Source organism: Canis lupus, chromosome 15, assembly GCF_003254725.2.
Source record: "Canis lupus dingo isolate Sandy chromosome 15, ASM325472v2, whole genome shotgun sequence".
NCBI lineage: Eukaryota > Metazoa > Chordata > Mammalia > Carnivora > Canidae > Canis > Canis lupus.
The window spans coordinates 32,465,992-32,492,741 of NC_064257.1; the positions used below are offsets into that span (position 1 = coordinate 32,465,992).

The window sequence follows — 26,750 nt, forward strand, 5'->3', positions numbered from 1 at the left end:
GGAAGGAACCAAGCTATCCTTTAATAGGTCAACAACCAAATGAGGCATACCAGGTGGAGACATCTGAGGCATACATGCACCACAGGCACAGGGTAAGGAAATACATGAGTTTGGACACAGGGTAGAGGAACAATAAATGAAGTCTGGGTGGACTGGAGGTGCACAGACTGTGGACAAATATGAGCTGGTATGACCTGAAGCACCAGAGATAGACATACTTGAGCATGGGATACAGATGCAGAGAGTGGGAGGTCTCATCTCAGATACAGGCACAGGAGATAGAGACACTCAAGGAAAGATATGTGCCATAGGCCCAGCAGAGACTGACACTAGTTGCCTGTCACAAGCTTTAGGAACAGGAGGATATAGACTCGAGTGGGTTGACATGGGCTGCAATAATAAAGGGGGATAAAAACCCCATAGCAAGGGGATTTGCTGCACCCCAGAAGGATGGGCAGATGTGCCCATGAACACACTCTTCATCTCCCTCTCTGGACCAGGCTGATGAACTGGAACCTGCTGCATCTATGAGACAGGAGTTCTCCCCTCCCAAGATCCTCTATACTCCCTCCTTCTGGCTGCAGGGAACCTGACCTATCTAACAGCACCAGGCTGAATCACCGGCGCTGTGTATTGTGTGATGCACATTATATACGCTAATAAAGGCTTGAATGAATAAGCAAATGTATTACAAGGGGGAAAAAAAGCTTTCCTGATAAAGTTGGACATAGGTATTTGTCCACAACTGATGTGACCACGACTTTTTAGAATTAGTGGCTCAAAGGACTGAGGGAACTAAGATCAAATGCCACATCCAACCCTACTATTCCCCATTTTGAAAATTCCATTGTTAGAAAGGCATAGTACACAAGTCTTCAGGTAGACTCGAGTCATGGTAGGAAGACCAACTGGGGCAGCTGTATGAAGTAAATCTTCTCAGGAAGCTTCTCCCCCACTCTGTTTTCCAACAGGCCTGAAAGCCCTGCGTCTGAGGCAAGCAGACAGCAGTCATCAGAGCAAGAGTGTTGATACAACATTGGTGCAGCAAAACTCCTGGTTTATTATCCACATTACAGCTTCTGTACACTCAGGGTGACTCAAAATAAAACCAGTTAACTGGTCCATGTTATGGCCTTCTAAGAAATATGAAAAAAAATTCCCTCTGCAAACGTACATTACACAGAACTCACAAAATGTGTGAACTCAAGGGAACTACCAGTTAGGATCCAGCACCCCTGCCCTGGCCTTACATTCTTAGATGAGCATGTGCTTCCTTTACGTCTCATTTAGGTTTTAGTACCCGCAAACTCTATTTCCATTTATATAAATGCACGCTTTGCAACAGGATGTTATAGCAGTCTCAAAGGTTCCATTCACGGTTATCCGAAATAGATTTATTCCCCTTCAATGACTTCTGTCAGGGAAAAAAAAAAAAAAAAAGCGCGAATATGTTATTTTTCCTTCATGAAGCAAGAGCCACTTGGGGTGGATGCAGCCAAGTTATTCCCCACTTTATAAATTACACATATTTAGCCTTTTTGAAAGCCCAGGTGGGGAAAGTGGTTGATGTGTCTGGGTAGATCTTTTACTGCCAGGGGCTCTTTCACATGATTTCATTTATGCTTCCCTAAACTCCATGATGTGGTCACATTTTTAGATCATTGGTACCATTTTAATAATATTTAATAATGAACAAACTAAAGCACAGAGAACCGAAGTGATATCACTGCCCAGTGAGTGTTGTACCCGAGGTTTAAATCCTCCTGATATGAAAGCCAATGTTTCTTTCATGTTGCCACCCTGTTTTCTTCCATTAGAATACTTGTATTTATTTATTCTTCTCTCATTCCCCCGAGTACCCCACATCAAATGCAAGGGCAAGCAGATGATGGAGGCAGTATTTTAAAAGGGTAAGCGGAACAAGGAGTACTGAAGAAAGGCTCCCAAATTTAAGGGAAAAAAATGTCTAGTTAGCTGGGAACCTTGTGACACAGGACCAGGAATGATAATGGAGAGAGAAGGGATGAAAGGGAGAGAAAGGATGATGCTTGAAGCACTGAGGGCTGGTACCAATTCATTCTGAAAGGAAGGTCAACCATTTTTCTTCAGATTTCTTGTAAGTTTCCACTGGTTGTGTTTTTGTTGTTGTTGTTGTTGTTGTTGCTGTTGTTGTTATCCTAGTCTTTTAGGTACTTGATGTTGGAGGGGGGTGGGGAGGCAGCGGGGATGGGTCTTTTCAAAGACTAGAGAGTTTTGCCATGGTACTGCGGAGCTGAGGAGCAACTGGAAGTTGAATTAGTGTATCATGTGTCTGGAACTGGTGGAGGCCATGACCTACATGGAAAAGCAGGTACTTACAATGGAAATGGGCAAATGTAATGATTCTTGAAACTTTGGGATAAGAAGAAAGGAGTTAATTTCTCCTTTGATAATATAATACACAGATGACTTTTTTGACTACTTTCCACGTTCCCAAAACCATGTGGGGATGAGATCTGTTAATCTGTTGAAGTCTCACAAAATCTCATGGGATACATACTATCATTACCCCATCTTATGGAGGAAGAAACTGAGGCCCAGAGAAATAATTTGCCCATTCCCCGCTTCTCTTTTTGTTTCCTTCTCTGTTCCACTTCTTAAACCATTTCTTGAAGGAGAGACCCAAATTTACTTACCTCCCATTTACTCTTTGACCCAGTGAAATGTGGCTTCCATTCTGTCCTTCCACCTCCAACAATACACACCAATAGAAACCTTGCCAATGACCTCTTCACTTCTAGTTCCAGTGATTGTCTTTTATTCTTTATCCTACTTCACTTTTCTGAAGCTTTTCATGATGTTGACAGACCCCTTCCTTTTCAAAGCATAGGAGCTTCCTATTCCTGGCTTTGCTCCTATTTTGGTAGCCACATGCCCTCAGCCCTCTTAGGTGTCAGCCACCCCCTGCATTCTGAACAGCTCTAGGCTCCCTCCTTCACCCTCTTCTCTCCTGATTCTAACAAGGGAGTCTCACCGAAATACAGGAGGGATAGACAGGAGAAAATTAGAATCACCTGGAAGATTCTTAAAACCACTCATGCCCTCTTCCAAGCTCATGGTGGTTCTGATACACACCTTGTTGGGGAGTAGAGCCAGGAAGAATTATGTTACCCCCTACCTTAGTGAATTTATCAAAATAGATATTTGAGAAGGAAGAGCTCATTCTTCTTTCTTTTTTAAGGTTATACCTTCCGCACTCTCACCTCCAAAAAAAAAAAAAATTCACTTTTGCCTGCCTTTCCACAAATTTTTAAAATCTTTTAAATGGCATATATTGAAATTAGTAAAAAAAAGAACTAGAGGTGGGGAAGAGAAAGAGAGAAGTCACTGGCTCGGGTATTGTGTGCTTCTGTAGAGCAACAAGGGGAAATGATATAAAGGAAGCTGCAGCCTTGGAACCGGTGTGTGTTCATTATGGGGGGAAAGGCCTGTGATGTGCAGCCAAATCCAAGCAGTCCAGGATGCTCAGGGAGGAAGTCATCAAGGGCAGAGAGAGGCTTGCTTATGCCATATGTAGAGGTAAGAAAGGAGAGTTTGGGATTGTGGCCTTTATGTGTACACATGATTCCCCCCAACCCCCGCCACTTAAGTTTCCTCCATTTAAAAATAGCTATAGATACAATATGACAACACAGACACATTGCTTCTGTAATGTTCCAGAGAAATATACACAACACGGTTCTGGTCATAAGGAAACATTAGAAAAACCCAAATTGAATGATATTTTACAAAATGACTGGTTTCTGATCTTTAAAATACAGCTATCATGAAAGTCAGGGAAGACTTTACTTTTCAGATTCAAGCAGACAAGAGAGACATGACCACTAAAAGCATATATGAATCAGACATTTTCCTATAGAAAAATATTACTGGGCAACTGGCAAATGTTGAATAGAGTCTCTTCAATGAAGGATATATGGTAATTCTTCATATTCTTCTTGCAATTCTTCTGTAAGTTTAAAATAGTCTCAAAATGTTTAAAAAATGTTTTATTAAAACAAATAACAATAAATCACCCATTTGACAACTTGTGTATCAATAAGTGTATGTCGTTAAGCATTCTTCATGAGTAGTAAAACCCTTCTTTATTGCACCATGAACTCTGCTAAGAACTTGATATGTATTGTCTCACTTAATCTTGACAACAACTCCATGACGAAGATACTAGAAGTATATTCCTTTTGCAAAGAAGTCAAGCATCTTGCTTGGCCAGAAGCAGAACAAGGAATTGAACCAGGGTCAGTCTGACACTAAAACCCATGCTCTTACACGATGCTATTCATCTGAACGTGATGACCCAATATCATTAGTCATAGGGAAATACAAATTAAAACCACAATAAGACACTAGCATACACCCATCAAAAGGACTGAAATTAAGGTAAGCAACACCAAACACTGGAGAGGATATAGAGCAATCATAATCCACAAACACTGCTTATTGGAGAATAAAAAAGCCATCAGCACTTTGGAAGAAAGTTTGCCAGTTTCTAATAGATTTAAATTTATGCCTGCCTTTGACTTAGCCATCCTACTCCTATATATATATATATCAAAGAAAAATGAAAATACATGTCCATATACCGATGGACACTATAAGAATGTACATAGCCACTTTATTTGTAGTAGTCCCAAACTGCGAACAGCCCAGGTATGTGAAAAATGAAAAAAAAATGGTGGGTTTTTTTTAAATAAATACTACAAAGGAACTAAGTGCTAATATGCTCAACAACATGGATGCTTCTCATAGACATTATGCTTCAGAAAACAAAAACAAAACAAAAACAGGGACACCTGGGTGGCTCAGTGTCCAATTCTAGATTTTGGCTTAAGTCATCACCATGCTCAGCAGGGAGTCTTCTTGAGATTATCTCTCACTGCCTCTGCCTCTGCCCCTCCCTCCCTATCTCTCTCTCTCTCTCTCCCTCTCTCTCTCTCTCAAATAAATAATTTAAAAAGAAGAAGAAGAAAATGAGAAAGAAAAACAAAAACCAACCAGACACAAAAGCATACAGGCTGTGTGATTCCATCTGCACTGAGTCCTAAAACTGCCAAAACTAACTTATGGGTAAAAAATCAAGCAACGGCTTTCTCTGAGGTAGATGAGAGGGGCTGACTCACAAGAAGCATGGGAGAACTTTCTGAGGTGACAACAACATTTCATATCTTGATGGGGTGTGAAGATAAGATCATATCTTATATCAGTCAAAATCACATAAGTCACAAAATCACTGGTAAGACCAGTGCATTTTAACATATGTAAGTCTAACCCTAAAAATAACTAAATAAAGAAATAATACAAAAGCCAAAAGAGATGGGAAGAGGGGTGAGATATAAATGAAACAAGCATGACAGAGTGTTGATACTATTAAAGCTTAATGATAAATACACAGGGAAACGTTATGCTATTCTATTTACTTTGTATATGTCTGAAATTTTCCATAATATAAAAAACTTCCAAAAATGATTACCAAACTCTTAGTATGTGTTAGGAGAACTAAAATACGAATGAGTGGTTGGTTTGAAGCCAGGTTTCTGAACATCAGGGCCCAGTACATAAAGCAAATCTGATCATGTTTTTTCCCTTCTGAGAGACTTTGATGAGTTTTCCACCCTCTGCCCTAAAGAAGAGAGTGTGAGCTCCCCAACATGGCTTATAAGATCCTTTATACCAAACATAGAAACCTAGAGCAATGTGCAGTTTCCTGTAATATTTTACTTTATTTATTGCTTAGACTATCTCTATGAGGGTTTTATAGGTAAAATAATTTATATTAATGAAGGAACTCAAAAAGGATGAATAATAAGCAGCAAGGCCTAGAGAAAATTAGGACTTTAGACTCTTCCTTCAGTTTTTTCTATACCATTCATTCGAGTTCCTCTGTGGTAGGAAGAATTAAAAGATAGCTAGCAAGATTTCTAATCCCCTGCATTTTGCCCTGTTATAATACCTTTCTCCTGAGTATGGGCAGGACCAGTGAATATGATGGGATAATCACATGACTTTGAGTTAATCAAAAGGGAGAATGTCCTGAGTGGGCCTGATCTAATCAAATGAGTGTCTTCAGAGAAGGGGAAGTGTCCGATGTTCTCCTGTCAGCCTCAAAGACAAAGTAAACTGGCAATGTTGTCTGTCACTGAGGGGCCACGTGGCAAAGGCCTGAAGGTGATCTCTAGTCACTTATAATGGTGTCAAATCAACAACAAGCAAGAGAAAGATTTTTAACCACATAAACCCCAAAGAACTGAATTTTGCCAACAACTATGTGAGCTTGGAAGAGACCCTCAAGCCTCAGGTATGATACAGCCCCAATCAACTCCACAACATCAGCTTGATGAGACCCTGAGCAAAGGACTCGGTTAACCCACAGAAACTTTGAAATAATAAATGTATTATTTGAAGCAACCAAGTTTCTGGTCATTTGTTATGCAGGAATAGAAAATGAATAAATTCTCTTTTCTCCCTTCTCCACGTATTCCCCTCAATGCTCCAGTCACTCTGAACTTTTCTTAGTTTCCTAATTAAAATGTCACTCACAATGACTGTGGTTTTGCAAGAAATGTTCACTTTGTCTAAAATGCCCTTTTTCTCTTTTCTGCCTACTGAATACTACCCATCCTTCAGGATCCTGATCAACCCATCCTCTCCTGGAAGCCTTGACTTCCCCAAACAGAATTCATTCCTCCTTGCTCTGTACTCCTATCACATCTTGTTCTCTCTCTCTCTCTCTCTCTCTCTCTCTCTTTCTCTCTCTCTCTCACAAAACTTAACCAACAGCAAGAACTTATATCATCCACTTAGAACTAGGATAGTGCTTAGAACTTAGCAGCCACTCAGTAAATAGCTAAAGAATTAATAGACCTATTGTTTTTTCATTCAAATGCTTCTGACATTTAATCAATCTAACAAATATTGCTTTTCAAGTCCTCTTACAGCTGCTGTGAAAAATAAAAAGATTAGAAGGTCATGTTTCCTGTTTCAAACAGGAGGCGTAAGCTTTGCACACCAACAATAATTATGAGAGGAAGAACATGATGTGTGTCACATAAGTGACACTGGTCTGTGGGAGGTCTCACAGAAGGAGAAGAAGGGTCCAAGGAATGGAAAGGAGTATACATACGTCTCCAGCTGCATCTATGTATTTTAGGGAACCCCATTTTGTCATCATTACCAAGGAGGCAGGGACAAGAATGGAAGAAAACTGACTGTTCTTATCTTTGAGGTGGCTGGCTGGTGAGCATGCCTTTCCCAGCAATCCACAGTCCTCTGTGAGCTGACTGGAGCATGCACACAGCTGTGAAAACAGCCAGAGGCAAAGTCAGGTCACAGAGGGGGAAAGAACTGTTGAGCAAAGTCAACTTCCCTCTAAGACCCTGCGGACTGCAGGGCCATGAGAGATGCTGAGCCACAATGTCTTGCTTGATGTTGTATGTGGTGCTACTCACAGCAGCTGGTTCAATTGCTGGTGGTGTGAAACCCAAGGAAAATGTCCCCACAGCTGCTGATGTCAACATGCACAGCATCAGACACCCACATCCTGTTGCCTTGCAATCACCCTAGTTGTGCTTTATATGGTATATCAAAGAGGATATGCCTCCCCACCTCCATAGAAGCCTTCCATTTTTTAGCAGAGAAGAGAGATGTGTTTGAATCCTGCCTAAAGTCCACCAAATGTGAGCCAGGCTTATTTCCTCTCTAATGCTTTACAGCTTGCGTCACACACCAAATGGTAACTCAACACACTTAACTTTTGGTATCAATTAAAGACTCTCTTCTCTTCCTTCAAAAATTCTCCTCTACTTAGTTTGTATCAAATAAACTCACAGAGAATTACATGGAGTGTCTATAATATTAAAATCCACTTAAATTATAAACCAGTTAAACATTTTGATCCACTTGCTTCTCTGAGCTTACAAAATGTTGTAGATATAAAGTTATGATTATGCTTACTTAACTCAGTTCCATGCTCTTCAGCCTTATCCAGTTAATTAACCAGGCTAAAATAATCATCAGATCATTGGATCAACCCAAGTACTCCTATTGAGCTCTTTATTTTGAATTGAACATTTTTAGCTTTGGAGAGGAGGATAGGAGAGAAAAAGAGTTCAGGATTTATTGGTAATAAACTGACAGTGGAGAAACTTTGTTTTTTTGTTTGTTTGTTTTTTGTTTTTTTCTAGTTGGAATATTTCCTCTGTTCATACTTCTTTGAATCATTTATGGGCTAAATTTGATAGTACCCTGGTTACCTCAGTAAGGGTCACAGAGAAGCACCTCCCTTGGCAGCCACCTCACTGTGGGACTTTCCAACACTTTTCCCAGTCTCTAATGCACTCATTGTAGTGATGATGACACATGTCTTGGCAAAATATCTCCATGTTCAGAAGTAGAAGAGCTCCAATGTTCTTGATTCTATTTAAGACTTGTACTAAAGTTATCTGCCCACCACAGTCTGACTTCTTTAAACCTCATCTAATTTTGTCCAGATTTAGTTTGGTCAACCATATTAATTTGCTAGGATAAAGAGATAATATTGCCTTCTAGAGTTGAAACTAAATATTAGAGATAATATTGTGTTAAGCCATCCATTTCCAAACCTGGTCGTCTCCATTTAAGTTGGTAAATGCTTATGAGGTTGCCATTTGCTTTCTCACAAAAGGTCATGTGGAACGTGAGTTTAAAAATATGCCCATAACTCAGAGGGTATCAAGGGAGTGCTTACTAAATGTTCTACATTTTATTTCTGTTGATTAACTGGTTTTAGCTTTTCTTAGTAGGCTTTTGTATTGACTCATGGACTAGCCAAACTAAATTCCAAGAGTCTGAAGTTAATTTGTGATGGGACACAGGATAAACAATAGACATATTATGAAAAACATAACAAGTTTCACAAGTTAATCTCTCTCTGAAAAAAAACGCCAAAACACTTGCATTCATTATACCTTAACAAACCTTTTGCAAGCATATACACCAACTGATAAATAAGTATTTTGAATTCTCCAATGGTGGTAGTTATCCACTTGTCAACAGTTCAGGTTTAGAAACCCTTATTTTTACCTGCATAGCTGACTGTATCACATTCTGTTCTTATAATTTTATTAAATGAGTGAAAGTAAATAAATGAAAAGAATGTTATGAATTATAAATGCTATAAATCCAATATGATTGAAACAGATAAAATATGATGATAAAATAGCATTGAGTAATTATTGTATTAAATCAGGCCAACTATTCATTCAACTGTTAAAGTACAGAATTAAAGAATAGCATAATGTACTGGAAGTAGATCACCAAAGATTATTCTAATGACAGATATTTACTTAAGAATATCATAATATTTAGTTTATTATCTGAAAATAAACTAGTTTGTATTCAGTGTTCATAGTTTAGATTGTTGTGCTCATTTTCAGAAGTACGTAATGTACCAAAAACTGTTATTAACTGTAGTTGTTTGGAAGATGGTGTTCAAAGCCAGACAGATCTGGGTTGATATCTCCACTCCTCTACTTACCTAATGGAAGTTACTAATTCTTCTTGAATCTTAGTTTCCTCATCTTAGTTTCCTGAAAAAGTTTGGTGTTTGTGTTGTTTATGTTTAGAGTTGTTTACACGGAATGAAAGATAACATATCTTTCTTTTTTTTATTTTGATTTATTTATGATAGTCACACACAGAGAGAGAGAGAGAGAGAGAGGCAGAGACACAGGCAGAGGGAGAAGCAAGCTCCATGCACCGGGAGCCTGACGTGGGATTCGATCCCGGGTCTCCAGGATCGCGCCCTGGGCCAAAGGCAGGTGCTAAACCGCTGCGCCACCCAGGGATCCCAACATATCTTTTTGATATGGAAAGATACCTGGTATGTAATCAGCTTTCACGAGATGTTAATTTTATATAAAAAGCTGTATATCACATATGTACTAACTGTGGCTAATTTCTGAATATATGCCTAAGAAAAACTGGAATGTATCTACTATAAACTAAATAATGTGGCCCAACTTATGCTGGTAAGCTAGGAAATAAAGAGTATAGTCAATGTATTGGAGAAAAGAAGCTTCATCTGCTCTTATTGCCATGCCAGCACCCTTGAGAAAGCTCATGGAGGTCCTTCATGCCCATCTAGGCGTGACCTACAGAGATGCACCAGGCAAACATGCTCTGCGCTATCACTCAGCGAACTCATTTGAATGAAGAAGAGGAAGCATTCTGTATTAGTCAGGGTTCTCCAGAGAAACAGAATCAATAGGGTGCATTTATATAAAAAAGAGAGATGCATTTTAAAAAATTGGCTCTCATGATTATGGAGGCTGGCAAATCTCAAACCTGCAGAGCAGGCCAGCAAGCAGGGAAGAGTTGATGCCATCGTTCAAGTCAGAAGGCCGTATGCTGGAAGAATTGCTTCTTCCAGGATTCCAGTTTTTGTTCTGTTAAGGCTGTCAACCAATTGGATGGACCCCACTTACATTATGGAGAGTAATCTGCTTTACTCAATTTCCACTAATTTACGTAATACTCTCATCGAAAAAATACCTTCATGACAATATCTACAAAAAAAAATGTTTGACCAAATATCTGGGTACCGGGTCCTAGTCATGTTGAGACATAAAATTAACCATCACACTTTTCATGAATATCATCCTCAACAGATGTTGACAAGTGCAGTGGTGAAGATTACAAGTTTCAGAGCCTGGCAGAAATGTATTTCAATTTATCTGACTCTTCAGTTTATCAGCTCTATGAAAACTCTGTAAATTTCCCAAACCTTATGTGTAAAACAGGAATCAAGATACCCACAGCAGAGGTTTGTTAGGATTGTTGTAAGGAGAAAATGAAATGATGCAGCTGACGTGTTTAGAATTGTACGTATCATCCACTATGAATTCAATAACCAGCTAGCTGCTTTTCCTGGTAAAAACAAAACAAGAAGTGTTGTTTTGGTTAGAAGAAAACAAGCCCACAAGATTTGCTGATGACTCTGCCTTGGTTAGCGCCTGACCTATCTCACATCATATTTCTTCTAAGTGATGCCTTGTTTTTGTTAAAATAAATTAATCCACTTACTACTTTGTAAAATGCACTTCTCACCCAGTTTGTCTTCCTGTACTTTTTCTGTCTTGTCTGTCTGGTCACTGCTATTCTCTTCTGTACATTTTTGTTACCTGCAATTCCCAGGTATAGATCAATAGATATTACAAGGATAATAAAGGAAAGGAAAAGCTTCCTGCACTTTATCCTTGTAGGCACAAAATGGATCACACTTTCTCAGTAAAGAAGCCAAGTAAGTCGACTAGTTCTGCATTTAAACTTGTTCTCCCCCAATGTATAGTTGAGATAGGAATACTGATTAATATATTTGAACAGAAATGTATCAACACTTTCAAAAGTGGACTACTCTCTCCATTTCCATACAATTAGACCCACAAATACACACTTATACACACCCACAGTCCATACTACTGTTACAGAACATCCTAGGGGTGGCACATTTCTGCAGAGAGTAAGTGGTGGTCTTTGTTTGCAATGCCAATCCTCAAGTTAATTCTGCAACAATTCATTCCCTATCCCAACCTACAGCCTCAAGAAAACTATGAATGAGAGTAAAAAACTGTTTTAACTCTAGACCTTACTCAAGTTTACTATAATGAATATTACTCCTAGATTAGGTAATTGAGATAACAGATCATGATTATTTTTAGTAGCCATGTAGTATAAAATAACAACAGTGACTATATTAATAACAGAGACTCCTAGAAAATTTTATAAAGATCACAACATCTGGGTGTGAGCCATTAGAGACTTACCATGTTGCAAATGTATTATTATGTTTGTGTAACTTAAAGAGCCCTGAGCTAGGAGACTGACATGCAGGCTCCAGTTCTGGACCTGCCGCCAACTGCTGATCTTGAATAAGTCATTTGACCTTTTTGGGCCTCAGTGTTCATCCTGGTATTGGGATCCTTGCTAAAGTTAATTGAAATACTGTAACTGAAAGCTTTTTATAAACCTAACTTATAGGCTAGTGGAAGTGGTTAGTAATAGGAGCTAATATTTATTGAGTACTTGGCATATTCCAGATTCTTTTTAAGGACTCTGTGTGTGTGTGTGTGTGTGTGTTTCATTTAATTCTCATAACAATACTCAGAAATCATTATTAGGCCCATACCACAGATAAGGAAACTGAGATTGATAAACATAAAGCAACTGAACAAGATCACAGCAACAGCAGGTGCTAGAAACAGGCTTCAAATCCAGGCATTTGGGCTATAGGAGTCTAGGCACTAATTTCTCCCATCTTCATGGTTAGGACTTGAAGGATTGTTAACATTGGATAACTGACACTGGCTCATTCTGCAGAAGATGACACTGAGGCAAAGTAAATCCGAAGCTCACACCACAAAATATTAGACACAAGACATCTCTCCTACCACTGATGTCAATGTTTTTTCTCTGAAGGGAGATGGAAGTTAGAATAATACTTAGGAAATTGTTAACCTGAGTGGGATGTCAGACACAAATAGGAAGATTAAAAGCCTTGAGACGGGAATTTTACAGAGACAAATTGTGGGGCTGATGGAGAAAAGAACATGAAGGATATTGATAGAGGATACAGGTAAGAAAAAGACACAGAACCTTGCAGAGGTAAAGACTTTATTTATTGGTTTGTTTTCTTTCCCTGTATCATTCTAGAAGGCATAGCCAAAGCTGAGAAGTTCAGTGTGAAATTTGGAGTCAGTACTGAACTCAGATCCTTGCTTTATGTGGACCATGAAGCAAGACGTAATCAACTTGAAGAATTTCTACTCCATGCTGAGATTAATAAATGAGTCTTTTTTAATGGATATGCTGTTTTGAGGCCTTTTCATACTTATCTGCCACCACAGATATAATGAGAAATAATATGAAAATTAATGAGACAATGCTTTTAAGATTTCCCTGACAAGTTTCAAAAGCACCTCTAACTGCAGATGCATATCTGTGATGAACTACTGAACCCTGGCTAGTGTGACTTGTTGAACCTTGTATATTGTGAACAACAGCTATAATAACCCAATAGTTGATGACTTCCAAAGGAGTATTATTAGCCTTCATCTCAAGTAATTTAACTTATATTTTGGTCAGTTCATTCTGGAAATTTCTGTATTTCAATAAAAGGCAGCTCTCAAAAATTTACTGAGATAAAGATTGGTTTCACTTTAAAACTTCGGAGGGTAGGGATTTGACTAGCGCAGTATATGAAGCATAGAGCAAAAATAGGAGAAATAGTCTAATCACAATATTAAAAGTCTACCTTTTCAATTTTGTTCTAAATATCACAATCCAGGAAAAGATGAATCATTTGTGTCAGGTTATTTATTTCTTCAATTTTTAAAATAATGCCTTTCTCAATACTATCCCCCGGCATAAATTTTAAAAACAGGGGAGGGGAGAAAATACTAATTAAATTACATAATAGCCAATACTTTCACAATTTTATGACTTAAAATAGTAGATGAAAATAGCTTATTAAAAGTTCCATCTTTTACAGAATTCTTATTTTTAAAAGGTAGCTAGTGTTGGGGTCAGATGACCAGAAACTGGGTTTAAGTCAAACTGACCCAGGGCTATAATCTTACTTCTTCTGACAGAGAAAAATAAGAGCATAGTAATCATTGGGGCTATTTCACCAAGAACAGCAGAGCTGTATTTATTACCATCCTAATGGAGACTCATTCCATGAGCAGTATTGTTTATTTCTTTGAAGGCTTGACTCCCAGGGGGGAGAGTCCTACTTAATCATATATGCACCTATCTTGAAGTAACAGATATCCTATGCAATGTAAAGCCATTACTGAAAAGAATAACTACTCTTTACTGAGCACCTACTGTGGACCTATAATTACATGCATTTTCTCATTTAATTCTCATAACAATATGTAGGAGGGCATTATGATCCTCATCATACAGGTGGGAAAAAGGGCCTCAAGAACATACATAACTTGTTTAATGGTGGCATCTATCCCATAACTATTACAGTAATCACGCCTATAGTCATTATTATTAAGAAGAAATTGCTTGACCCTGGAATTGTGTTGTAACATGAAAGCTAGAAGCTCATTATTTCAGACAATGGAACATCTCATTCACTGAAACATTAACACCCATCTGTGATTTTGGAGAGGCTGAAAAACAGTTGTGGCAAAGCAAGCAGGAATCTTGACATTTAGCCTTTCAAACACATACTTTGATAGATTTCCTGAGAATAGTAAACCTCAAAATTGTGCTTTAAAGAAAAAAATCCATCCATGATATAAATAAATGATTGCCCTCAAATAGGAAGCTCTGCATTCAGAAACGATCATGGCTCTCACTGTGTCTAAAAGGAAATCTCCTGACTGAACATGTTTTTCAATCAGTCCTGAACAACTGAGCAGACAGTATGGTGGTAAGGACTGACTTTCCACAGAAAGCTTGATGAAGAGTTGCCACTGAATAATGGGATCTGTGCCTATGACATAATTTGGCTGTTTAGATTTCTCTTGCCTCAAACCTCCATGCCTTTCCCTGGAGGTCTGTAAAGAGATGGGGTATTTTCCCCTTTGAGAAGACTAAAAGAAAAATTAACCTAATTTGAGAATAAGAATAGAAGTAAAATGATTCCCAGTGAACCACACATTATTTTAAAATAATGTCTTTGACCAGCTTGCCATGAAATATGTGGCATGGCATGTGTGCTTCTTTCCTAATGACAAGTATAGCACCATCCACCATGTCCCTGGACCCATTCCTTTCTCTTTTTTTGTAACCATGTATCTCCTCTGTGTCAAACATCTCACTATACACTGTTAGTCTTACTAAAGTCATTGGGTACTTGTTTTTTTGTTGTTGTTGTTTTGCTTTGTTTTTTTTGTTTTTTTTTTGTTTTTTACCATTAAAAAAATCATTATGAAGGGAAAAGATATTTTTTAAAAACTAAAACCATTGATGTTCACACATGCACACACACATACACAAAGCAAATCAAAAAGAATTTAATCAAAGCCTTGCTGTTTACTGCTAAGTGTTAGATTAGCTGATGAGACTGTTTTGTAATTTTTATCTAATGCTTTTATAGATTTTTAAAAGTCCATTCTTTTCTAAATCCTAAGAATGAGCAATTATACTTTTAGAAAAGCATAATTTACACAAATCTGTTCAAAAGGAGAAACTATAGAAACATTTAAATCCTGTTTCTTGAAAAAAAAATCCTGCTTCTAGAATATATTTAAAAATTAAGAATGTTCTGATTAGGACCATATCTGAATGTATGTTTTAATACCTCAATTTCTGAAAAGGGAATATAATTTTTAAATCTTGGCCAAGAGCTGAGAAATTTCTTAGAAACATACTAAGTCCTAGAAGTGCCCACCACATTATACCCATTCCTAACAAATCGTTTCATGTAGGTTAGCAAGATATTTGCAGGAATGAGGCTTTGTTTCTAGAGCCTTTCTAAATTCTAAGATTCCCATGCTATTTTCATTTTAATCAAAACAAAATTTACCCTGGTACAGCACAGACCTCAGGCACCACTCCATTGTTCCACAGAGCAGATGTTTTGGAATTCACATAATGACAGACAGACTTCCTTTATGAAAGGTTTCTAGAATGAGGGCTTTGGTCAAACTGGTCATGCCTGTATTAAAACCTTTCACTCATCAGAACAATATTTGCATTTCTGCACTTATCTCATGGCAATCTCATCTTGATAGAAAGTCAAGTTTCTTTGAACTTAATTGCATACCCCTCCTCTTTTTTTTTTTTTTTTCTTTTTTCAAATTACATTCCTAACATTTGGAATGTTGAATCATCAGGACTGCACTTAAAGCTTAGCTTTTTTTTTTTTGAGCTATCATCTCAAATAATAGGCAAATGGGGAAATAATATCAGAAGAAATTCATTACAAAACTAAGACCTTTAAATAACTGGCACCCCAGCTTCAAACAAGCAAGAGACACAAATGAGTAACCATTCCTAGCTTAAGCTCTAGATGTCCCCCGGAAGGCATCCATGGCATAAAAGGAATACCTATCTATTGGGTGCCCTTAAGAACGTAAGACAGACTATTCCCTCAGTATCTAGGACTGATACACAAGCACTTCCTCAAGAACCAGGCAGACCAGTGAGCCAATCCCTCCGAGAATTCTTAGCCTGGACTATTGATGAGATTGTGGAGAACTGGGTTATTTTTTAAAATCATCTGATATTGCTAATGTTTACTGGGCCTGGCCCATCCAGTCCCTGGGTGTGAGAAATTTTCAGGGGACACTGACTAAACACTAAAGTACCATTTCAAACCATTAAGCGCCACCTAGGTCTGTGCTTTTGAAGTAAACATCCCGTATCCATCTTTGATTTCATTGACCCTAGGAAGGGGAAACACGTGGTCTTTACAATCAAAAGGTCTGTATTCAGTCTTCTTTGAAAGTTGAAATTCAAATTTTCCAAAGATTTCTACCTAACTTTAATTCCCATTACCCCAGGGGACGCAACAGATATCACCCTGATTTTACTTAATTCCAAAGAACAAATGTATGGGGCTATGTTCTTGGAGCTGAGTGTATGTATAAAAGGAACTACGTATGCCAAAGGTAATTTGCTACTTTTAACTCTTCTCTGATCAGAATATAGCTACCTTTAAAACTTGCTTGAACAGGATTGGTATCCTCAAAGTTTTGCCATTTATCAGTCCAGAGAATGGGCTTTGGTTTGACTGCTGGGCTCTAGAGTTTTCTCCCAACAAATTTCTACAGATATGCATATTGTCATGTTTGCATATCTGAGTTGCAGATAATCAATGCAAAAAAGACACCCTCCCTGTTTCTTAAGGAGGTGACAATTTAATTGGAAACAATTTAATCCCATGTGACAGCTATTATCAGGGTGTCACTGAAGTCCAAAGGTTGCACTTTATGCAATCTCAGGGGACTTCAAGTGGGAAAGATTTTCAGAGGAATACTTCCCAACTAACTATCTTAAACAATGCTTAAGATAACTTTAACTGTATACAGCATGACCATAAGAAAAAGAGTATTTACATCACCCAGGCTTATTACTCAGATACTAGCCTCAGGCTTTATATGGAATTTCTAGTTCGATAAGCTGTCCCTGGCAGCATATTTCCTATCAGAACCAAATTTAACCTTCACAAGAAAAGGGAAATTTTTAAATAATAAAAATTAATCTTGGAAAAAAATTAATCTTGGCTTTCTAATGTATATGCGTAAAGCATAAGGCAATAGAGAATATGGTAATAAGTAAAAGATGGGAATTCTGAGTTCTAGCCTGCCATGAATTATGACCCTGGGCAAATTACTGGACTTCCTTTTCTTCAGTTTTCAAGGAAAAATTACAAAGGCTTTGAAAGCAGAAAAGCCTAAATTTGAATCTTATCTCTGCCTTAGATTAGCTGGGCAAACTTAAACAAGTTCAAAGTGTATCTGTTTGCTTTCTCATTTTTACCATGGAGATAACAGGGACTATCTCAAAGAGTTGTTTTGTGAATAAATGATATAACATATAATGCCCCCAATACCATTGGCACTCTAAACGTATGTTAATATATTTATACTGCTGAGAAAATCTAGATGAAAACAGTTTGAAGAATTTCTAAGCTCTATTCAAATGTAAGAGATGATTATTATTTACAGCCTCTGCTTAATAACTAAAAATTAATAGCAACAGAGAAGAATGTTCTTAGCTGAGAAGTATTAATAATGTTAAGGCTGGGAATATAGTTTCAATATCTATTGCTAATCTTATTCATTTTTGCTTTTAAATGAAATGTTCTACCTTGATTAGAACAGCCATGAGCAATTCCATATCAGTCTACATTTCAGAAACCATAATTCTACACTTCACAATTCTTTTTTTTAAGATTTTATTTATTTGAGATAGAGAACATGAGGGATGGTGGGTAGAGGGTAAGGGACAATCAGACTCCCCACTGAGCAGGGAGCCCAACGTAGGGCTAATCCCAGGACGCTGGGATCATGACCTAAGCCAAAGATGCTTAACCAACTGAGAACACAGGTGCCCATTTGTACCTATTTCTAATCATTGGTACATGTCTTGCTATAGACCACGATTGGTGTTGATCTTCAAGGATTACTTTCATAAGATCCTTACTATGCTTTTTGGTCTGAATAAATGTAATATGTATACTCTGAATGTATGTTTTATACACACACACACACACACACACACACACGACCCTCTTGCTATTCCTGATAAGTGAATCACTTCATACTATAATATATAAGATATATAAAATGCTAGGTTATAGCCAAGCTTGCAGGATCCAGAAAACCTTATATAATTTTGATTCATCCCAGTCCTAATTACTTCTGTTCTTAGTGTTCCAACTCCATTCTTCTTATCTTCAGCCATTCCAGCCGCAAGAACTCTGAAAAGCTTTCTCTCACAAAAACTACAGGTGTGAAAGACAGCAGTATTTAACAAAGGTTTTTCCTCTTAGATGAACTGAAAGGAAACTCTTAAAGAAAGAAAAACCTCCACAATGAACACGGGCAGGATGCCAAAGCAGTTTGTGAAAGCCACTGAAGCATAACTAAGTCTCTAATTGTGGAGATCCCCATTATCAACTCTTCAATATACAGGACAGTATCCTAAGCGTGTCATCTATTTGTAATCTATTTTATTAAAAAGAAAGTCATTGGTGAGGTTGGATGTGGCTCAATGAGTGGCCAGAGTGGAATAATATTCAAATCTCTATTGAGTTCCTATGAGCAAGTCTCTCTGGTAGGTGCTATGAGACACATATAGCTGAGTAAGTCAAGGAAACCTAGACTTACCACAATTAACCATTGTACTGGGTACAAAAGGGCACTATCAATAAATGTTCTTTTAATGAATCCATTATTGCCAGTGTTCTGACAGAACTATAAGCAACACACTAAAGTACATAAGAAAAGTGAGATGCATGTCATGTCCTGGAAGATCAGGATGGAGGTAACATTTTGGACTGAGATTGGAGAACTAGTAGCATGTTAACAAGGAAAGATGGAAGGGAGGGAAGACATGCCTAGGCAGGAAAGTGAGAGAGTGTGCCCACAGCACCCTTTAAATGGTAGCCTAACGCCATTGCTTTATTTCTCATGCTCCATGTGTCACTCAGGGAAAAAAATCTAATCTTGGCTCCTATTGTTAAAACTAAAGATGATTTGTCTTCTGATTCAATCAAACCTGTAAGTTCCAGCCTCCCCATGTATAAACTAGGGATTGTAACCCACCTCATGAGAGGGTGTCTGAAGATGGTACGCTTAAGACAGATAGTGCTAGGTACCTATCAGGCCCCCAGTAAGCGTAACAGTATCAAATCCAGAAGTAGCAGCTGCTGGCTGTCTGAAACGTTAGATTTGCTTCCAAAGAATAATTGTGGGAATGCCTAAACATAATCAAAGCAGCTTTTTTTTTTTCTTTGAATTCAGTTTAGCTGTACTCTCATGGTAATTTTATTTTATTTTTTTTAGCCTTCTTTTTTTTTAAGTCCTAGATGTCCTCTCAAGTTATAAAGGAAGCATAATGTTCAGCTTGTGCTCTCACAATCTCATGCATGTTTGAACTCAGATCAACTGATGACACATCTTAAAGATTAAAACTTAAAACTTGCCTTCATGATTCATGTAACACAAAGATGGCTTCATCTGATATTAGCCCATATTAGAATATTCATTCATCTGTGGTGTTATATTTCAGAGAACTTCGGAGAAAGGTTTTCTGTTACAAGTATTTGTGGTATATTTTATAGAATGACATAATATCTAAAATATATATATTTATAAATAAATTCATAAAATATCTAGACTCTAGGCTTGGCTAAAATGTTAAGGTATGAAATACATAATCTCAAAGCCATTCTCTGATTCATTGCTTAGGACAAAAGGGCACTTTCATAATTAAATGCTTACAAACATAACAGGCCTTATGTCAATTGTTTCACATGCATTTAAGTATATAAACGAAAATGAACTGTTTTGAAAATTCCTACATTTATTTTTCAATCAAGGAGTCTTTAGAATTCAGCCTAGAAATTGGTAAATACAAATCAAATATAATTTCTAAGAGTGGGAAATTTAAATTTAAAACTTTAGTAGATGGGCAGCCCCAGTGGCACAGTGGTTTAGCGCCGCCTGCAGCCCAGGGTGTGATCCTGGAGTCCCGGGATTGAGTCCCACATCAGGCTCCTTGCATGGAGCCTGCTTGTGTCTCTGCCTCTCTTTCTCTCTCTCTCTCTCTCTCTCTCTCTCTCTCTCTCTCTGTGTGTGTCTCTCATGAATAAATAAAGTCTTAAAAAAAAACTTTAATAGGTGACCATAATAAAAAAAAAATTCCTTCTTTTTTAAAAACATGCTTTAGGTTGAATGAAAGAAACAAAATTCACTTAGACATCCTCAAAATACAAAAAATAAAAGGGGACTGGGGTATATCCCCCTACCCTTTGGAATAATTTGCTGTCATTTGCAGATGACTTGACAGACACATTTACACAGTGGCAGAGAAAAAAAAAAAAGGAACAGTTAAGCATTTGAAATTATTACTTCACCCATAAATGAGAACAATAATACTTACTGTGGGTAAGACATCTTGACTAAATGTGGTGATTTTCTCCTTTTCCCCAAATCTTTAACTTCCCTAGATTGGAGATGTCACTTTCCCTGGAACTTTTGGCCAAAGGACAAGAGACTATAAAACAGGATACTGAGTGAGTCATAAGAAACAAAGGAAAAAGCTTATCAGGGTTTTTCTGAGATAACCTTTCATTATGAAAACAGAGGAGGGAAATCTTCAACCTGAAAAGCCTTAGTCAATAAAGAAAGGCATATATATTAAGATTTAGTTTTCAAAACAGGATTACTTTGTATAACTGCAGAGTCTAGCAACACACACAAAATTTCTGCAAATTAATATGAAAGCAAACTCTACCATGCTTAGAAGTTTAATTTCTTTTTTCAGAATTACTTTACAATAAAAAGTGTAGACAGAGTGGTTCCTGCCACTTGTTGCTGATGCTCACACTGAATTACTTTGGAAGAATTACAGATTATATTAATTAAAATCTCAGTAGCAACTATCATCTGTATGGTGTCTTATAAATTGTTTGCTTCTACCTTATCTCACTTAGTCCCAGAAACCCTTCGAGATAGTTTCAATAGCATTCCAAAAGTACAGATGAACCAAAAATTTGGAGAGGTTAAGTGACTTTCCCAAGGTCACCGGCTCTGCTGGCACAGGTACTCAGGATCTATCTTCTTCTAAACCTCTAAAGAGCTTCTACATAAGAGTTCCATATAATCTCTCTCTCCTTATATATAGAACACAACCTTTGAAGGTTTCTGAAAAGTATTTGGAATATATGGATTATTCTTGGGAATGCCTTTTCTTTTTTCAGCAATTAAGTCATTGTACCCTCTCATAAAGCTTACCAAGATTTCAGGGGACCCAAGAATTACTGACAAGGTTATTCTCAAATGGAACACTTATGGATATGTGTTCTAATAAAACAAAATTAAGTTTACATCTTCTGTCTGTTATCCGTCAAAAATCAAATAGCCAGAGTAGTACAAGCCCCCATATTAAAATAATGAGAGCAGATGTTCTAAATCTGTTTTGTGCAATGTAGGAGCCACTAACCATGTATGGCTATTAAAATTTAAATTAATTTTAATAAGTTAAATAACATAAAAATGGCAGTTCATCAGTCATACTAACCACATTTCAAGGGCTCTATAGCCACAAGGGCTAGTGACTATTGTATTGGGCACCACGGATAAAGAACATTTCTATCATTGCAGAAAGTACTATTGGATGGTGCTGGTCTAAAGTGTAGCGGTTGTTATCCATGTCAGCCAGCTTCTTTCTAAAGCAACTCTAGCTCTACAAAGCTGTCCTCAAGGGTCAGTGGCACAGTGTGTGTGTGTGTGTGTGTGTGTGTGTGTGTGTGTGTGTGTGTAAAACAAACCATGATTCTATTCTCCCCCCAAATGATAGGAAAACCAACAAGTCACAAACACAGACTATTTGTGTGGCTTCATTTGATGTGGGAAGAGACCCAAATCTCCATGTTAATATCAGTCAACCCTCAAGACAATTTTAGCAATGAATGATTAATATGAACGGAGCTCTGTAATAGAAAAAAAGGGGGGCTGGACAGAACATTTCTAGTTTGGTTGGGTTTGTGGATAGGGAGAACAAATAAGAGGAATTAGCCTTTGGAGATGGAGTAGTTGAGGCAGCAATGAGGAGATGAGCCTTCCCCAGGAGAGAAGCCATGCAAAAAAGCCAGGAGGGTCTAGAAAACACCCAGGGAAGATGTCCCCTCAGCTCCACCTTGTGATTTTCTTTAAGGAACCAGATGGTTGCCTTGGCTGAGAGAGTGAAAATAAGGAAAAAGATGAAAACCTCAGTAGAAAGGGCTGAATTTTGTTCTTATTGAATTGTCTGCCACAGATGGCCAGGCATTCCTGAACTTTTAAAGTAGGTTAATCTGAAGAGGCAGTGGTTTGGGGAACTGGAAAGCATTCAGGCCAGAATCCTCCATCTGCCGCTTTCTACCTCTCTAGCATTGGTCACATTTAACCTCAATGGGCCTTACTTTTCAATCATATTGTTCTACAGAGGGCTAACCATGTAGAAGGCACGGTGCTTGGGGAGAGTGACAAAGATAAATCAACCAAAAGAACTCACATGAGTAGATAATTATATATTTATATAATTCCATGAATTATGGAATAATAATAATAATTATTATTATATGTCTGTCACTACAGACGTATGCAGAGAGTAAGAATAGGCCTGGAGAGGTTTCCAAAGTCTTGAAAGACTCTGTAGTAAAAGTAGTGGTATCTGAGCTAAACCATTAAGGACAAAGAGTAGTTGGGGAGGGTATAGCTGGGGTTCATGGAGAAAAGGCAGCATAAATCAAAGAACAGAGGAAAAATATAAATATATATATATATTGATATTTATAGCATTTATATTAATATTTTGAAAATCAGAAACTGTCCCAGGGTAAAGGGAAAGAGACATTGATAAAACAAGAAAACACTCTATGCCTGACAGGCTGAGTTAAAGGGAGTAATGAAAAATTACTGATTAAAAAAGAAAAAAAAAATGAGTGGCTGGAGATACCAAATAAATCCTTTCCACCAAGAAGAACCTTTTCTTTCTTTTTCTTCTGCCTCTACCTTTGTGTTTTATTGCATCTGCACAAGACAGGTTAGCAACTGTAATGATAGAAACTTCCCTTTCTGGCCAGACAGGTTGCACCAGTGAATCTCTGATAGCAGACATACTAGGCTGGCTCTTTCAGATCTCACTAGCAACCAGCACTCCTGCATATCCAAGCTTTTCCTTTCACCAGCCCTGGGAATTCCTCTCCCATTACTCCTAAGGTTGAGGCTAGACAAGGACTCTCTCACATGACCTTTTCAAATTACAGAGAGAAAGTTCTTTTGATTTCCCTTAGATTTAAATACGAATCAGAACCTACAGACCCATTACTCACCTCCTTCTAATTCCAGATGTCTCATAAGGCTCCAGTTTATGGCGTCTAGATATCTCTTACTTGGAATCCCAGGGTCCCTGGGTGATGTTCAGAAAAGAACAACTCACTGCCCCAAGAGAGACAAGCATGTGAGGGTCATTGATCCATTCCCCCGAGGGACTGTCTTTTCTGGAAGCAAGGCACCAGATGAGGTCCCGATCTTGTCATCTCCATTTAAAGTTTTTTAACAACAACCAAAATAAAAACTAAAAAATACTCCTTTCTGACACTATCTGCTATTGGTTATTTTTGATACTTAAACAACACTTAAGGTTCCTTGAAACTGTTCACAAGTATGTGATTAAAAAGAAGATATGCATATTCTCCTGGGATTGTTGGTGGGTAGTGAGCTGTGAAGGGACAAGGTCTGTGATCATTATCACAGCTCTACTCTCCCCACCACCATTCACCCAGAAGCGGCAGAGATAGATCAGCCTCATATTCACATGTGGGGAGGGGGACTTGGATCTAAGGCAACAAATGTTAGTGAATGTTGACCCTTAGGCCAAATCGAGCCAATCACCTGTTTTTGTAAATGAAGCTTTATTGCAACACAGTCATACTCATTTGGTTGCATATCATCTGTGGCTGCTATCTTGCTGGGAAAGTTGAACAACTGCAACAGAGATCATGTGGTCCACAAAGTCTAAAATATTCACTATCTGGACTTGTAGAAAAATAAACAGTTGACTTGAACCAAGGTAAAGTAGAGATATGCATGGGAAACAGTGGCCTCAATATTCATCATGTTTTAGTTCATTTGACAAACACTCATGGTTCCAGGGTGCAGGGCTCTGAGATTACAACAGGGAACAGAGTCACTAGTCTTTTGTTTCAAAAGCTTACAATTTTCTCAGGTTTTATTGTAATGGTCCCTGTTCAATTTTTTTTTTCCCTCTATTTGTTAGAGAGCACAGATAAGGATTATAAAGTAGTAACAGGCATAGAATAGGATATCAGCTAGGGTTACCAAACAAAATACAGGACTTCCAGTTAAACTCAGCAAACATGTAATAAGTTGAAGTAGGAACTATGAATAAAGCCAAATTCTGTAAAATTATTCTCTCCCTAAGTGGTGATCAAGAAAGGGCCAAAGAGACATGTCCAATGGATTTAGAGTGTTTTTTTTTTTTTTTTTTTTAATCTTACTAACAAGGCAACATAAGGTAATGATGGATACAGGAGATGGACTTTAAATATTAGGACAAAACCATCTCTAGTGTGAGATGTATATATCATGCTATTTTAAAATGATGGGGCACCTGAGTGGCTCAGTTTAAGTATCCAACTCTTGATTTCAGCTCAGGCCATGATCTCAGGGTTGTGACACTGAGATCGGGCTCTGGGCCTAGCGTGGAGTCTGCTTAAGATTCTCTCTCACACCCTCTGTGCCCCTGCTCCACCCCCACCCTCACTGATTGTACTCTCTCCCTCCCTTACCCCCCTCTCGCTGCCTCTCTCAAAAAAATGTTAATATTCCACTTTTAAAAAATAATGATAAAAAGGAGTCATATTTTTTAAAAGGAAGAACAAGAAGATTCTTTCCTCCTTTCTGGTAGAAGGGAGAAAGAGAGAATCTGTACCTAGTGCATAGGAGAAAAAAACCAAGTTGAATAATTCATGAGTCTTGAGAAATGTAAGGAGTGCTCATGTGTACATGTATATATCTCCACTAAAAATGCCTGGCTTAACAAATTGGGGCTCTTAGTCTTGTGATAATAAGAAAAGGGAATGGGAGGGAGAAAATCTGGAGGTGGTTGTTGAACTTGTCACATATCTATAAAATCTAGGTCCAGAGTGTTCACATGGGCAGAATGGAAACCTAACAGCATAACAGGGAGTCCTGCACAGCCAGTCCTTAGAGAAAAGACACGTAAGAGGAAGCATGGTATTTGCTGTGTGAATAGATGACAGCATTAATCTTTTCATCAAACTTCACGGCAGTAGCAGATATTTAACACATACACAGAGATAATGTATAAAACTAAATACAGAGAAAGAGTTTGTTGTGGGCGTTTTAAAAATCAAACCTGGACCATATTAGCTAAATCTTATGCAATCCCCAAATTTAAAACATAAGTGAGAAGTGGCTTGTTTTCAGGTCACCCCTGAAGGGCCTTCATCGAGTCTTCAGTTTGTCACAGTAGCTGACTGCAGATTTCTCCTCCCAAGCATTTCCCGAGAAGGATTTTCTGATTTGTCACACATGTTCCCATTCATTGGTCCAATGCCCTGGCAGAACCAGAGATTCTAAACTTGTCCGGAAAAGGGTTTCATAATTCATCATGCATACCACTCTGCTTGGCGCCAAGAACAGTGGCCTGATCCAAGTGCATACTCTTGGACATTCACGGTTGACTAAAGGGACCAGATTTTTGATAAACTAATGTAGGACAAAGGGGAAGAGCCTGCTTAGCATAGTCCCTGTGGCTGGGACAGAGAAGGGAGTGAGGCTTTGGTAAGTGGAGGGCTCCCCAGGATGAGTGTCCCAAGAGACAGAAGTGTGAGTGCTGGCTGAGCAAGGTTGCAAGGGAGCAAGGGAGGGTGTGCGGAAGGGCTGAGGAGAGGCATAGAAGGTTGAGAGAGGGGAGGACAGGAAGAAGGGAAAAGGAGAGCCTGGTGAGAGAGCAAATGTTCCAGGACAGATCATTTTGGAAAACACAGTGCCTGCCAGCCAGCCCAGGAAGTTCATGTTGAGGGCCATCCTCAATCTAGGGCATCCATTAACCTTGGCTTTGACAAGGCTAGGGAAGGGGTAAGGGAAGAGATGGAAATGATACACAGGGCCTACATCATGCTAATGTTCTCTGAAAGTGCCAATTTGTCTACAGAGGTAAAATATTCTGAAAAGTTTCCCATTTCTACTGTGTTCATAATGATTTCAGCAGTGAGCCATCTGAATTCAAAATTAAGATTTACTTTGTTTGAAATGTTTCACCTTAGAAAGATGGAGCAGAATCATAAGAAAGGAATATGTTTAACTATTGTTGTTAAATCTAAGTATTCAGTCAGCCTTCTTCTCCTGCTGAATATTCAAATTGGAGAGCCACAGAGGACAAAGAGAAAAATAAATGCATTTCTGATTAGAAAATGCAAATTAATGCCTGCATTCTGCCTAAATTCCTCCAATATA

At 38.1% G+C, this 26,750-nt stretch overlaps 1 long non-coding RNA gene across 1 annotated transcript; it reads right to left on the minus strand.

Moving 5' to 3' along the window:
• Positions 1-782: 782 nt before the first annotated feature.
• LOC118350780 (uncharacterized) lies at positions 783-23,895 on the minus strand. The gene is made up of 3 exons (XR_004805272.2): positions 23,579-23,895; positions 20,644-20,757; positions 783-1,414 (listed from the first exon to the last, which is right to left on the minus strand). It is a non-coding gene; the product is annotated as an uncharacterized LOC118350780 (long non-coding RNA).
• Positions 23,896-26,750: the final 2,855 nt, after the last annotated feature.